We start from the raw sequence: 13,967 nt of genomic DNA, 5'->3' as shown, positions 1-13,967 counted from the left end.
AGGGTGAATAGGAAGATGGGGAGGTTTCTGTTCTGCAGGAGGTACAGATTGCTCAATGCCTTGGTAGATGAGTCCTGGGAGATGCTGCTTCAGCCGTCCCAAGCCACCTCCCTCAGCTGAGACTCTGGAGAACCCTCGTGGTCCAGTCAGCTTTCTGAATAGTGTTCCATTTTGAAAACCAAGGTCTCATCTTGGTTTTTAATCAACTCTAAGACTCTTCAGTTATGTGGAAAGGTTTTATTTATTTATTTTTTCTGTTTTTCCTCAGTGCTGATTTAGAAGTGGGCCACCCAGGAGGATTCAAAAGCCTCGCTTGTTTCACAGTAGGATTGTGGTATCTACACTTCCTGTTAAGAGTCTAAGCTGGCATCATCTGTGTTTGTGCATTAAGTTTTTACCCCACAAAGTTGTAGCTATGGAAGGAAGGGTGGGGAAAGCTGTCTTCAGTCTCTCAGGCTGATGCTTCCCCGACGGGTGAGGCTGTGGTGATAGAGAGGTTGGTGCTGATGACGTCATCTGGAAATGAAGGAGATAGTTAGAAGGGCTGGCTGATAACTCACCAGCACTGTCCCTGTCCTGGCCCCTGACCCTGGGGAATTCTGCCCCTGTCACCAGGAAACACTTGTGAAGAGACAGGGTGGGTACTGCTTTTCTTTAGTTACTTTAAGGGGCAGTGTGTTTTCTACAATAAAAAGTCGGACAGAATTAAGAAACAAATCAAGGCAAAACTATTTCTTTTTCTTTCCCACCTAGGGGAATTTTGCAGGGTCAGTTGGTAGTAAAGCGGCCCTTAAGGAGGCTAACATACAGGTGTTATACCTGTCCTGTAGATCAGTGCCTGTGAGGCCAGGGAAGCAGTGAAGGAGCCCAAGGGTGATAGCAGGAACTGAGGGCTCAGGGAGCTTGGCACTGGAAATGCCCCCTTAAAGAGTTCAAGCAGACATAACCTGGTACAAACCACTTAGCAGCCCAGAAACTGTCTTCTCTGTCCTCTTACCCTGTTCTCACCCTTTCCTCTGCGTTCTGTCTGACTTCACTTATCAGTAAGACAGGTTCACCAGAGTCTCAAGGAGAAAGACCTAGACAGTGTGAAGAGCTTTCACTCGAGCCATGGTTATTAGCCTCCTATCAACCTAGACCTGAGTCGGATTCACACCTCTGAAGGGCTCAGATAGCTTCTTCAAGAACCCTGGCCTCTTGGGCCGGAAGTACAAAGGAAGAAAACCCGTTTCTGAGAGAAACCTTCGCTCAGCCGTCCCTGTTGGTTTTGGTATTTTGTAGATCTAATGGATCTTTCATAAACCTTTTGAAAAGTGTCACTATTGCATGCATGCTGCTAAAGTGATGTGACGTGGAAGTGGGAACAGGGCTTTTAAATGTTTGACCTCAAAACAATATGCAATAGTCCCTGTGTGTGTGTGTGTGTGTGTGTGTGTGTGTGTGTGTGTGTGCGCACATATGTGTATGTGGTATTCATTCTGTTCTCAGAGATACTTAGTCCTCATATTCTTGTGACCTGGGGCTTAAGAGCAGATAAATATTTTGTTGGTGTGTTATGACTAATCCTCAAAGCCAAGTTCTTGCTGTCTTCTGTCAGCCACAGACCCCAGTTACTCATGAGTATGAGACCGGGGAGAAATAAGGGTCTTTCAGGGCTCTGGATCTAGGCATTTGTCAGTCCTTAAGTGACAATCGCAACTGGAGATTGGAAGACTGATTTCTGCAGTGAACAAACAAACGTGTTTGGAGTAAAATAAAAAGCCAATTGTTTTCAATTATAGGAAAGGAAAGAAAAAAAAAAATCACAAGTCTCTTGTAGGATCCACTCACTGCCTCTAGGATTTTGAACTAGATCTGTCTCAGCTTGTTCTTTTTCTCAGCGGTACTTTGAAAAAGCAAGCTTCATTCAAAATAGAAATGTTTAGTACTTCCAGCATTAGGTGGAGTTGATTTGAGTTAAGTGTGGCACAGAACTTTCGCAGTAAGTTTGATGTGAAATACTAAATATTAGAGCTTTGTGGGTGTCGGATTACACAGTCAAGGGACACCTGCAGTAAGTGATATAGCAGGTGTTGGCCATCTTGGGTTCCCCTCTGTAGCGGAGCATTGTCCTCAGCTTTTTAGGACAGCCAGACATCAGTGTCAGTTTGTCCTCATTTTTGAGCTGGGTGGCCTATATGAGACATATTTGGATTTGGTGGGAGATGGTTTACACGGTAGCACTTTGAGTACCATAAAGCAGGGGTGATTTAATTCGAAGGCAGTCAAGTAAGTGTGAGTCTCTTAAATGGTGCTGTTTGTGACCTTTGATGCTGACTGACATGCAGAGCTGCTTCAGTGTTTCACAAACCGGACACAAGTCAAGACTTTAAAGCTGCTCTCCACGTGTGACTCGCCACCGGACTCTGCCTGAAAACTGTATAATGTAACACAAAAATGCGGGTTGTTTTTTCCATAACACTGTTTAATAAAAAGCATTATACAGCAATAATATTTGAGTTACTTACTGATTCAATTGTCAGAAGCCTGATAAAAACCAAGGTATTATCAGAACCTGAAGAATGTGAATTGTCATCAAAGTCACTGGAGGGACTGCAGTTTGTCCCTCCTTTTCTGTCCCAGGCCATGCTAACATTAATTACAGGACTATGACAGTACTTGTCCCCAGTGTTTTCTATTGTGCTGGATTAGCTGAGATCTGAGACCAGTGATGGCTACCCCTGGCTGCCCATTCTCTCCCCGATGGAGAACCTAAGCCTATCAATGGCTATCTGCTGCCTCCAACAGAGATAAGTGAAAATCTTAAGTGTGGGTTTCCACACGTCTGAACTTTTAAAATTCCCAGGTGATTTTATTAGACATAGGGCTGGGGACCACTATCCTGACTCCTCTCCACTTGACTACAAGATTTTATACTGTATTCTAACAGCAGACCTCTGATGTAGTTGTCTTAGGGTTTTACTGCTGTGAACAGACACCATGACCTGGGCAACTCTTATATGGACAACATTTAATTGGGCTGGCTTACAGGTTCAGAGGTTCAATCCATTATCATCAAGGTGGGAGTATAGCAGCATCTAGGCAGGCATAGTGCAGAAGGAGCTGAGAGTTCTAGATCTTCATCTGAAGGCTGCTAGTGGAAGACTCTTCAAGACAGCTAAGTTGAAGATATTTAAGTCCATCTCCACTGTGACACACCCACTCCAAAGCTATACCTCTTGATAGTGCCACTCCCTGAGCAGAGCATATACAAACCATCTCAGAGGGTTTTTTGTTGTTTTTTTGGAGGGGGCATGTCTATATAGAAACTACAATGTTTGCTTTCTGTCCCCTTATACATATAGGGATGTAGGCACGTATTTTTTGCAATCTACGTAAGGGTTCAACCTCTAGCCCACCACACACAAGAGAGAGTGGAAAAGAAAGGTTATTAGGATATGGGGGAAGTGGACTTTTTTTTTTTTTTTTTTTTTTAGAAATAGTTCTCTGGGCTGATTCCAATCTTCATTGTTCTAAATTTAGTCCATTAGCAAACACCAAACACGAATCAGCAGCTGCAGTCTAGTCCACTCGGCAGATAACACATGAATCAGCAACAGCAGTTCAATACAGAAGAAACTGTGAGCCCCACCAGTTGGCTGAGTCTGTGGAAGCCGCAGGAATCTCATGAGAAGTTCGGTTTTTTGGGTTTTGTTTTTAATATTTATTTTATATATGTGACTGCACTGTCACTGTCTTCAGACAGACCAGAAAAGGACATCAGAACCCATTACAGATACATGTAGTTGCTGGGTATTGAACTCAGGATCTCTGGAAGAGCAGTCAGTGCTCTTAACCAGTTGCTGAGCCATCTCTCCAGCCCTACCCCACCCACTTTTTTTGAGAAGTTCTTTGGTGGGTTTCTCTCTATGAAGAACCCACAAGTGAGGCTCAGTAATACAATATAGGGTGAACCAATACATGCATGTAGTCAGCAAAGACCAGTGAGGTGGAGAAAAGCAAACCAATGCTCGAGTTCCCACTATCTGTGGGGTCAAATTTATATTTTTTCTAAACATCATGCCTCCTTTCATGTGCTATAGCAAAACATCCTTTCATCAGTGTCTGCTCCAGCAAAACATTCTCTTCCCTGTCTGCCCCAGCAAAACATCATTATAACCTGAGTCTCCAGAAATTTCCACTCTATGGGGGGGGGGGGTATCTCTGGACTATTCTCAAACTGGGATCCCCCTACATTGGTCACTTGAGTCAACTAAGGGAGTGAAGAGCAGAATGAGGGAGGCACAACACATGGCCAGGCGTGTAAGGAAAGCCTACAGTAATGAGTGTAGAAACCTACACTGAGAGTGAACTCAAGTAACCACACACCAGTCCAGAGATGGCCTACAGACTAGGAAGCAAGGAGTCTTGCTTGTGAAAGAATGTTCCAAATGTCATTTGTCCTGGACACAGAAATGACTACAGGTGGTGCCAAAATTCTGTGAAGGTAAACCTGCATTGGCATGTGTCTTCTACAGTGCCTCTGGCCTTTGTGGCTTTCTTTGGTTGTATGCCTTCCAGTCCTATCCCACCTTTTGCTTCTCTGCAGTTCACAGTGACTTGAGTGGCTCAAATGTATCATGAGTCCTTTTCTTCCAGAGGTGTTCCTAGTGCTATTTTGGACCAGCAAGATGGTTCTGCAGTTAAATGTGCTCGCCAAGCTTGGTGACCTGAACTTGGTCCTCAGACTCTACAGAGTGGAGAGGAGAACCAACTCCTGCAAGTTGTTTTCTGATCTCAACATATTATTTTGATCTCAGCATGCTTTTTTGGCAGTTCTGAATCTCTCGTGAAGGTCTGTGTGAATGGAAGATGGATTTTTTTTTTCTGAAAAAATTTGGGATTTGAGAAGTTACAGTGAACCTATGCATCACTTCAAGTCATGTTGGTCACTTGCTAGTAGTGCTGGTGACTTGGCAGTAGTGTTAGTCACTTGTTAGTAGTGCTGGTGACTTGGAGGTGGTGTTGGTCACTTGCCAGTAGTGCTGTTGACTTGGTGGTACTGTTGGTCATTTGGCAGTAATGTTGGTGATGAGGCAACAGCACATCTTGTTCATCAGCATAGGGTGACCTCGCATTTCTTCCATGTCTTCCAGCATCACTTTCTAGGTTCTGTATTTCAGATCTTTGGGGTCTTTTGGATCATGTCTTATTCATTTCATGTTATCATAAGTAGACTTATTAATTTTAGATAGTAAAATTATATATAAAATTTTTATAGTAAAAAAAGGTATAAAAATTGATTTTTTTTTTGGTTTGATGATTTTCCTATCTTGTCATTTTGTTGATTCACTTGTGCATGTATGTAATTCTTAAGGTTTTCTGTATTTTAGATTGCATCATCTATGAACAGGCAATTTCACTTCTTTTCCAATTTCACTTCTATTCACTCCCTCTTTCCCTTCCCCAACTCCCTGTCCTCCCCTTTAATGTATGTATATCTATATCTATATACATTTTGTTTGAGGCTGAAAGACAGTTAAGGAATATCCTAGTATTGTACATAGAGTGAAATGTTAGATATGGTGGTAATCAAGGAATGTAATCAAGGAAATCAATAAAATAACTTTTGGGAAGTATTTTCTAAATTCATGATTTTATTGCTTCAGCTTGGCTCCAGTAGGCTTGATGAGAAACACCTAAGGAATGCCAGTAAATTAGTTCTAAGTGTAGGAGGTTGGTGAGCTGCTGCTTATATTCAAATGCTAAATTTTATACTCCAAGAACTGGTTGCTCTCAGTATACCAGCTTTTGTTGTGTAAACCTTGTCCCCCAAGTTAACCATGATTGGCTAATAAAGATACCTAGAGCTGGGCAGAAGAGAGGTTAGGTAGGGCTTCAGTTCCCTGGCTTGGAGGTTCGGGCAGTGACCACAAGGAGAGAAGAAAGAGATGGAAGGAGGAAGAAGGGACCATTGGGCAGGTGGATCGTAAGCGCATGGTCATAAGGGCTGGCCAGTTGGAGTAGGAGCCGCCTAGGTGGAGCCTGGCAGGGAAGCAGACAAAATAGCACAGAGGACTGATATCTGCCCAGCTCTAGTGCTGTAAGGATTGTTATAAATATAAAGGGTTTGAGAACTGACTGATCTAATGACCTTTCTCTCAAGTAGTTGCTGAAGGCTAGAGGCACGCTTACAGAATAGAGCCTTTAAGGAGACTGGGTGTGTGGTAGAAGGAAGGAGAGCGGGACAATACTCATCTTAGTGTCTGAAACATCAATCAATAGTTAGTTATTCATGCTCTAATTGCTATGGTACTGGCTGCAGATCTAAGGGTCACTTACACTCATATCGCATACAGTAGGTTTCTTTTCATGTAAAAGGTGGGATTCTTGTTTAGATTTTATATGTGAACACTGCTTCTATGTCACCTGCACTCCCCATCCACCCCAGGCTGCCTTTCAAAATTCATGACCCTTACTTTGTTATTGTTACATGTATATACATGTATCATACACACACATACATTCTACTGAGTCAAGCTATCTTTGCTCCGATGTATGTGCTAGGGATGATCACTTGGGATTGGATAACCTATGTGGAAAGTCATGCATGCCTGGAAGAAACTGACCCTCCCTCTCGGTGAGACCATGTGGGTTGGCATGTCAACTGGTGTCATTATGCTGGTCTTGTTCTGGCAACCATATTGATAGTCATGGGTACATTTTCTCAGTCATGCCTAGGGGATGCTATCTAATGGTAGACAACCTGGGCCTCTGTTTTTCACAACCAATTGTTCTGCTCCCTTTTCTGTGATCTACATTGGGCCTTAAATGTAGGGGTAGTGATGCAGATGTTACTAGATGTCACCACAGTCCCGTACTCTCTGTAACTGTCTCCATCTTTTGCAAAAGAAGCTCGTTTGGTGAGGGGTGGGTGAAAGCAACGCTTACCTGTGGGTATAAGGACAGGTAATTTAGAAAACAGTAAGATGATATTAGTTTAGGAAACTGGCAGTAGTGGGTCCTCTGTGGCCCATGACCTCCTCAGGCACGAGGAGCTAGCTAGGCTTACAGTATCAGGTATGAATACCCTCCTGTTGAGTGGGTCATATGTCTGATCTGACAGCTGTTGGCTACCCCAAGATAAAAGGACTACTTATGCATCGCTATGGATATTTTGCCAGGCCAGTCAGATGTTTCTCTCTCTTGCTTTCCACTTTAGTATTTCAGACTGAGTCTCTCAGCAAACCTGGAGCTTATCCATTGCAAAAGACTGGCTGGCCAACAAGCCCCAGTGATCGTCCTACCTGCCTCCCCAGTGCTAGAACACAGGAAGGGAACACACTGTCACAACAGGTGTTTTTGCTAGGAACTTCCATCTACTTCAGAAGCACTTTACACACTGAGTTATCTCACTAGCCCTGGGTCATTTTTTAAAATAATATTTTCATTCTTTGGAACTTCACACATGAGTATAATATATTTTGATCATATTCATCCCCAGTGCTCCCTGATCTATCCCCAACTCCTCACTCTCTCCCAACTTGTCTGTTTTGCTCTCATGGCATTTAATTTGTGCTGCCTATATACCGTGGGTATTTGGACTATCCAAATAAATGTGGTAGACCTGCAGGAGCCACACTGTTTCCCCTAGAAGCTATCAACTGCCAATAGCTTCTTGGTCAGGAATGGAAACTCATAAGGCCTTTCCATGTTATTCTGGGATGTTGCCTGTCTTCATCTTGCGCTGGCAAATACAGATGCTGTGAACTCACGGATTGTGAAGACACCTTTGGTCTGGTCCTCCCTGTCCACTGGCTCTTATGATCTTTCTGCCTCCCTTCCTTAATGGTCCTACGTTTTGGGGGCAGCTAAGTCATCTTAAGTGTGGGAAATTGGGTTCAATCATGAAATCATTAACTCAAGTCCCATTTCTCAAATATAAGAAGACAGTGGCTTTGAGAATTGGGTAGAAGAAGGCTGGGAGGGGTTCCTATAGAGGCTCTTTAGCCACGTGGCTAAACCATCTTTTGATGCTTCAACTGGCCCCGTGAAGTTGGAGCTGTGTCTTCCCAGGAATATGTCATGTATTCAGGATTTTCTCCTTGAAGAAACTCTTCTTCTTAGATTAAATTATTTCCATATTTGGGAACAGTTGAGCCATCTTTCTTATTTTTCCTTATTTTCTCCCTTTCTCCTTTTGAACATAACACATGAATCTCTTCTTGTTAAGTCACTCATATAATAAAATAATACTTTGAGAAAAATTGAATTCTACTGCCCCAGGGCAACCACTGTTGACCAGATTAAAAACTGCAGCTGTAACTCCCCGTTGTAACTTTTTTGGGGAGAGAAGCAACTTAAGCATGGAAAGGTTTCTTTGGTCTATGATCCTAGAAGTTCCTGCCCATGGTTGGTTGGCCCCTTGCTTTCAACCCGAGGTGAGGCAGGATCTTTATAGCAGGCAGTGCATGCCAGAGCAGGGAACACATGGCCCTGTGGCGATGCTCAGTCCGTGGCCATCAAGAGGCAGAGAGCTGAGGGAAGAGGGAGAAGGAGAGAAAGAGACCTGCACAAGGCACACCATTCAAACTTGCCCCTCACTGACCCATTTTCTCCCAGCAGGCTTCATTTCCTAATACTCCCTTGATGAGATTCGTGCCCTCGAGATCCCTAGGGTCCTGGGTCTACTCCTCAAAAGTGCTGGAGCCTAGGCCTCACATAAGCCATAGGAGAAGCAAGGGGTATTGAAGACTTGTAATCCAAACCTTAGCACTTATCGAAACTGACTGATACAACTCAGTCTAAGAGGAAAATCCATCCATGGGCTCCGTGTCTACTGCCACATAGACTCGAAAACTCTGTCCTCTATTCGATGATTATTAAAGGCCCATGCCTTTAATCCCATCACTCAGGAGGATCTCTGTGAGTTCAAGGCCAGCCTGGTCTACAAAGCAAGTACCCAGAGCGCCAGGTCTATTACAGAGAGATCCTGTCTTGAAAAACAAAAAGAGTTAGTAGTGCCCAGTGTTGGCTGTGCACAGGTCTGGGTGGGAGAGTCTGTGCCATTGGGTATTTGCAGATCTAGCTGCAGCAGTTTTGAAGGTCTATGACACAGTCATGCTTTTTCCTGTGATCTCTAGGACTATGTTTGGAAACCACCCATATTCTGAATACTAAAATGTAGATGCTTTCTCAACTACCACTTGGCACCAGGAGGGAAGCTCATATCTCTCTCCTACATAGATCTCAGCTGTAGTTTGCTCTCCTTTTCATTCTAAAGTGGCAAGTGTCACCCAGTTTTCTCCCCATCTTAATGGCATCACAGGCCTCACTGGTCCCCTGGTCCCGCTCTGTATACGTGTTGACGTAGCCACGAGGGGGCGCTGAGAGGAACCGCCACCAGTTTAAAAGGCACACTGTGCTCAAGCACAGCTTTGCAGTTCTAGGCGATTTAGCAAAGTGTCACCGGGTCCTCAGCTCTGAATCTGGCCAATGCTGCCCTAGCCCCAAGGGCTGCTCGGATCGTTTCACCCTGTCTCCTGCACAGACGCTACTGAGTTCTGACCAGAGATGCAATGGTTGCAACTTCCCAATGACCTGTGGCCTGTGCTACGCGGGGGTTGGAGAGCATGAAAGAGAGGGACAAGGACCCAAGAAGCAGAACAGAGGTGGGGGCTGGAGGAGAAATGAGGGAATCGGGATAGAAGTCATTAGAGCTTTCTGGACAATACGAGGGGGAAAAATTACAAAGCAAAATAAAACCTTTTTCGGGGGTGGCCCGGGGAGCGCTTGCGCAAGGGACTGTATGTCAGGACAAGAGACCAGCAATGCAGGAATAAACGGCTGTGCACTTCCCTGATTCCAAAGCGTTAAATCCACTTTCTCATTCTCTGAGACCTACTTACCCCACTAGTAAGTGATCCACACGCCAAGAGCTGAACAGAACGAACCTGATTGCGTACAATTCTTCCGGTTGTTAATTAAGTTGCTCATCCTGACTGTAGAAAAAAATGCTTGAGGAAGAAATCGTGGGGTGTGTGGAGGCGGAGAATGGATTTGGTCACCTATTGTGAGTCAGAGCATCTCTGTGTGTAGGGTTCCATGGTGTAATGGTGAGCACTCTGGACTCTGAATCCAGCGATCCGAGTTCAAATCTCGGTGGGACCTTTCTCTTTACTCCACACAGGATCCATTTTCTTTCTGTTCATAGCCCTGGCTTAGCACAGGAAGGAAGGAAAGGGGAGCAGGCCCTGTCTTCACTCCTGCTCTAAGTCATTTGCACGCCGCGTTTGCGTCCTATCTCTCAGCTCTGAGACACCAATCCACATCGTAGCAGCCCGAACACATCGCAAAATCCTGTCCTCTGCGACCAACCTGGCCGGGGGCTCGCTGTCACATCGCGGCTCCACGACCCTCAGGTCGGCCACGTTTTCAGGTGAGCTGGGGCCGAAAGGGTTTCAACACCGGCAAGGCAGCGTACCGCGTCCTGGCTACAGACACACCCGCGGCTCCATCTCCTGTTCCTGCACACGATGAAGGGAATTTAATCGAGCTAGCTCTTAGCTAGGTCTTGAGTTTGAGCAATTTCAGTGCGTTGAACTTCTGAGATTCTATTGAAACCAGCAGAGGCCGCTGTTGTCTCCTCAATTGAGACCAAAAGAGCTGAGTTTGGATCGCAGCGCCCCAGGTGGCTCCTCCCCGGGTCACCAGTCTGAAATCAGCCGCTGCAGCTGCCTTCTGCCAGAACTCTGCCCCAGGAAAATTCCACTGGAGAAGGCCGTGGGAATGTTAGAGGAAGGTTTACATAGCCTTCACGTGCAGGCGCCTGGAGAAATTGAAATAATCGTTTTCCTGTGGTTGAAATTTTGGGTAGTTACGAAGTACTGAAAAGTATAACTGCTGTTTTAGAGAGTTCAGGCTGGGATCTGAAAAGAAATGGGAGGTCCCATCAGAGGTGGTTGAGAGAGGTGGGGGAGAGAAAAAAAAAAGTCCCAATACTTCGGCCAAGAGGGCGGAAGACTGGCGGAGTCCCCTTCCCCTAGTAATCTGGAGACCGAGAATGGAAAGGTCTCCTTACCGCAGGTAAAAGCTTCAGCTGCTCAGAGCTGGGTCGGTGTTTCTCAGGAAAGTAAACTTCTCTGCTTACTTAACAGTCTTCGACCATTGGGACCTCCGGCTTCCCTCTCTGGGTGGTGGCTTCAGCACCAATCGCCAGCGTTTAATTTCATTCTCACCGAGTCCTCTTGCTACAGGTGAAGTTTCATATCATCCATCAAGACTCAGAGGATAGTGACTGGCTTCTGCTCTGGTTCCAAATTGTGGGGTAAACATCCCATCCCCTATGGAATCTGACCCGGGGGCCCAGATCTGAAGTAATGATACAGGCCAACTCCTCCTGAGACAAAAAAAAAAAAAGAAAACTCTCCAGAAGTTTCTGGAGCCCCTTACTTGCCCCATCTCTGTACGAGATACCTTGGGACACTGGTAGAAAAGTGTAGCTAATAGTTAGGGGATATTTTGCATAATCCTCTGCTACAGGGTTTGGGGGACACCCTGCTCCAGAACAGACATTTCGAGGGTGTTCTAGTTTGCTTTTCTGTTGCTGGGATAAAATATTCTGACCAATAGACTCTGGACATATCAAGAGTGGCATTGTGTGTGCATTATTTTATGTGAGTAGCACCACTCAACAAGGTAGATACTTTCATTGTTTCCATTTAACAGAGTAGAAAGTGAAGCCTGAAGCAGTTAACTTGCCTGAGCCATGAAGTCACTTTGATTGATTAACAGATCTGTCCTTACTTGTCACCTTCTAGAGCTGTTCACAGACGGAGGAGAGGGTTTATTTCGTTTCACAGATCATCAAGGGAAGTCAAGACATCCCTCGACTTAAGGCAGGAACTTGACTGTGGAGAAAAGCTTACTTTCTGGCTTGCTCTCCTTTTCTGGTTCATCTTTCTTAGTCAGCCCGAGCATACATAACTAAGGTATGAACCGTCAGCCACAGTGAGCCTACATCACTTAACAATCAAGAAAATGATCCACAGACACGTCCACGGACAATCCCATCTAGGCATCTTCCCAAATGGGGCTCTGCCTTCCTTGACACCAAGATTAGCCGTCCCAGGAGGACACTTGAAATAAGCGTGCTGGAGTCTGGGATGAGAGAGCCCCTTTCACTCCCACGGCCTGCATTCCACAAGTACAAACAACACAGTCACTTGACCAATATAATGTACACTGTAGCACATGCCTGCTATGCTCTGCAAAGATGTACTGGCCAGCAACTTTCTCCATGGCGCTCTCCTGAGAACGGCATTTCACAGTAAGAGTCAGCCGCTTTGGTTTCCACTAAAGGAAAAGGCCACACTGAAATTTGAACACGGATCATTGGACCCAGAGTCTAACATCTGCACCTTTACACCATGGAATCACAGCCCTGAGTAGCTTCTGATTGGCTGTAGATATGCAAATCCACCCCTCACCCCACCTCACTCCCGCCTTCAAGAATTTCCTCCCCAAGCACTTATCCTTGTCAGACTGGATTCAAGCAGTTGTCAGTTGCCGGGCTCACGTCCTAGTCCTCGTCCTCGTCCTCTTGACAGCATTCCTTTTAGGCTCCGCCCCACAGTTACCTGGCAACAGCCAGGTTCAACTGACTCAGTATAAAAGGGGCTGCTTGCCCCTCCCTCATTCTCCACTCTCGTACCCTTTTACTCTTTTCCTTCTCCGACCCTTCTCTCCCCATTCCCCTCCCCCCGCTCTCTCCACTGTCTCTACCCCCTCAACTCTCCTCCCCGAGGCCTAAATAAACTCACCGGAAGGAGAAGGGGTGTCTCAGCATAGGCCCGCAGAGACACCCCCTTCCACCTCACCGTACCTCACGCTCTACCAAACATGTTCCTGGTTCTTTCTTTTTATAAAACACAACACTCACTGACTGTTCTTGTTTGTCCTTCCCAGAATGAGAACAAATACTTTTTGGGGGACAGGGCGCAAAGAAGGTTGTTTTAGGCTATCACAAGGCTCCAACCCTTCACGTTGCTGGAGCTTTCTGTTCTGATGTAAGATTCTAGCCCCAAGCATGCCTTGCTTTTTCTGTGTAGTTGTCCACTTCCTACCCTCAAATGGCCGCTGATGATTTTCGGTGCAGGATTTGGACTTTACTGGATTCCAATCTCCTCTATCCCCACTCCCGCCCTCTAGTCCTTTTCGAGTCTTTTATCTCTGCTTCCACGTGCTGTCCTTTCTGCCTTCCCCTTGTAACATTCTCCACTGCTTCGGGTCCAGCCTCTGTCCTCCTTGACATACTTTCTTTTTGTGACAGTCCGTGTGGTGAGGAGGAGTGATAGCCAACGTAGAAAGGGCTACGGGAGAAGATGGGGAAGAATGTGTGTTCTCTTGGCGCTACCTTTTGGGTGAACCCCAAACAGGCAATGTTCTGCCAAAGAAGGCAAAAATCAACCCTTCCTTCCTTCCTTCCTTCCTTCCTTCCTTCCTTCCTTCCTTTTCTTCTTCTTCTTCTTCTTCTTCTTCTTCTTCTTCTTCTTCTTCTTCTTCTTCTTCTTCTTCTTCTTCTTCTTCTTCTTCTTCTTCTTCTTCTCTCTCTCTCTCTCTCTCTCTCTTTCTTTCTTAAAGATTTAATGTCTATGAGTACACTGTAGCCCTCTTCCGACACACCAGAAGAGGGCATCAGATCCCATTACAGATGGTTGTGAATCACCATGTAGTTGCTAGGAACTGAAGTCAAGACCTCTGGAAGAACAGTCAGTGCTCCCATCTCTTCAGCCCCGAAGTCAACTCTTAAAATTTTAAGAATTTCACAACCACAGAGATCTTCTCTGCCCGAGGAGTCCCCGAGGAAAGGGCATGGGCGCCTACTGGCGGACAGTTGGGGACAGCGCACAAAATGTGACTTTACTTGGGCAAGTTCTCAAGAAAGCCCGCCTAGGGGCGTGTTCAAAGAAACCCTGATGCTGGGCCCT

General features: G+C 45.6%; 1 non-coding gene across 1 annotated transcript; it reads left to right on the top strand.

Moving 5' to 3' along the window:
• The first annotated feature begins 10,077 nt into the window (after positions 1 to 10,077).
• Positions 10,078 to 10,149, top strand: Trnaq-cug (transfer RNA glutamine (anticodon CUG)). Its single transcript has one exon. It is a non-coding gene; the product is annotated as a tRNA-Gln (tRNA).
• Positions 10,150 to 13,967: the final 3,818 nt, after the last annotated feature.

The sequence above is a fragment of the Mus caroli genome, unplaced genomic scaffold (genome assembly GCF_978045245.1).
Source record: "Mus caroli unplaced genomic scaffold, Mus_caroli_1 scaffold_3, whole genome shotgun sequence".
NCBI classification, from domain to species: Eukaryota; Metazoa; Chordata; class Mammalia; order Rodentia; family Muridae; genus Mus; species Mus caroli.
Note: the sequence above shows the minus strand (reverse complement) of the source record. Positions and strands in the feature narration are given on the sequence as shown.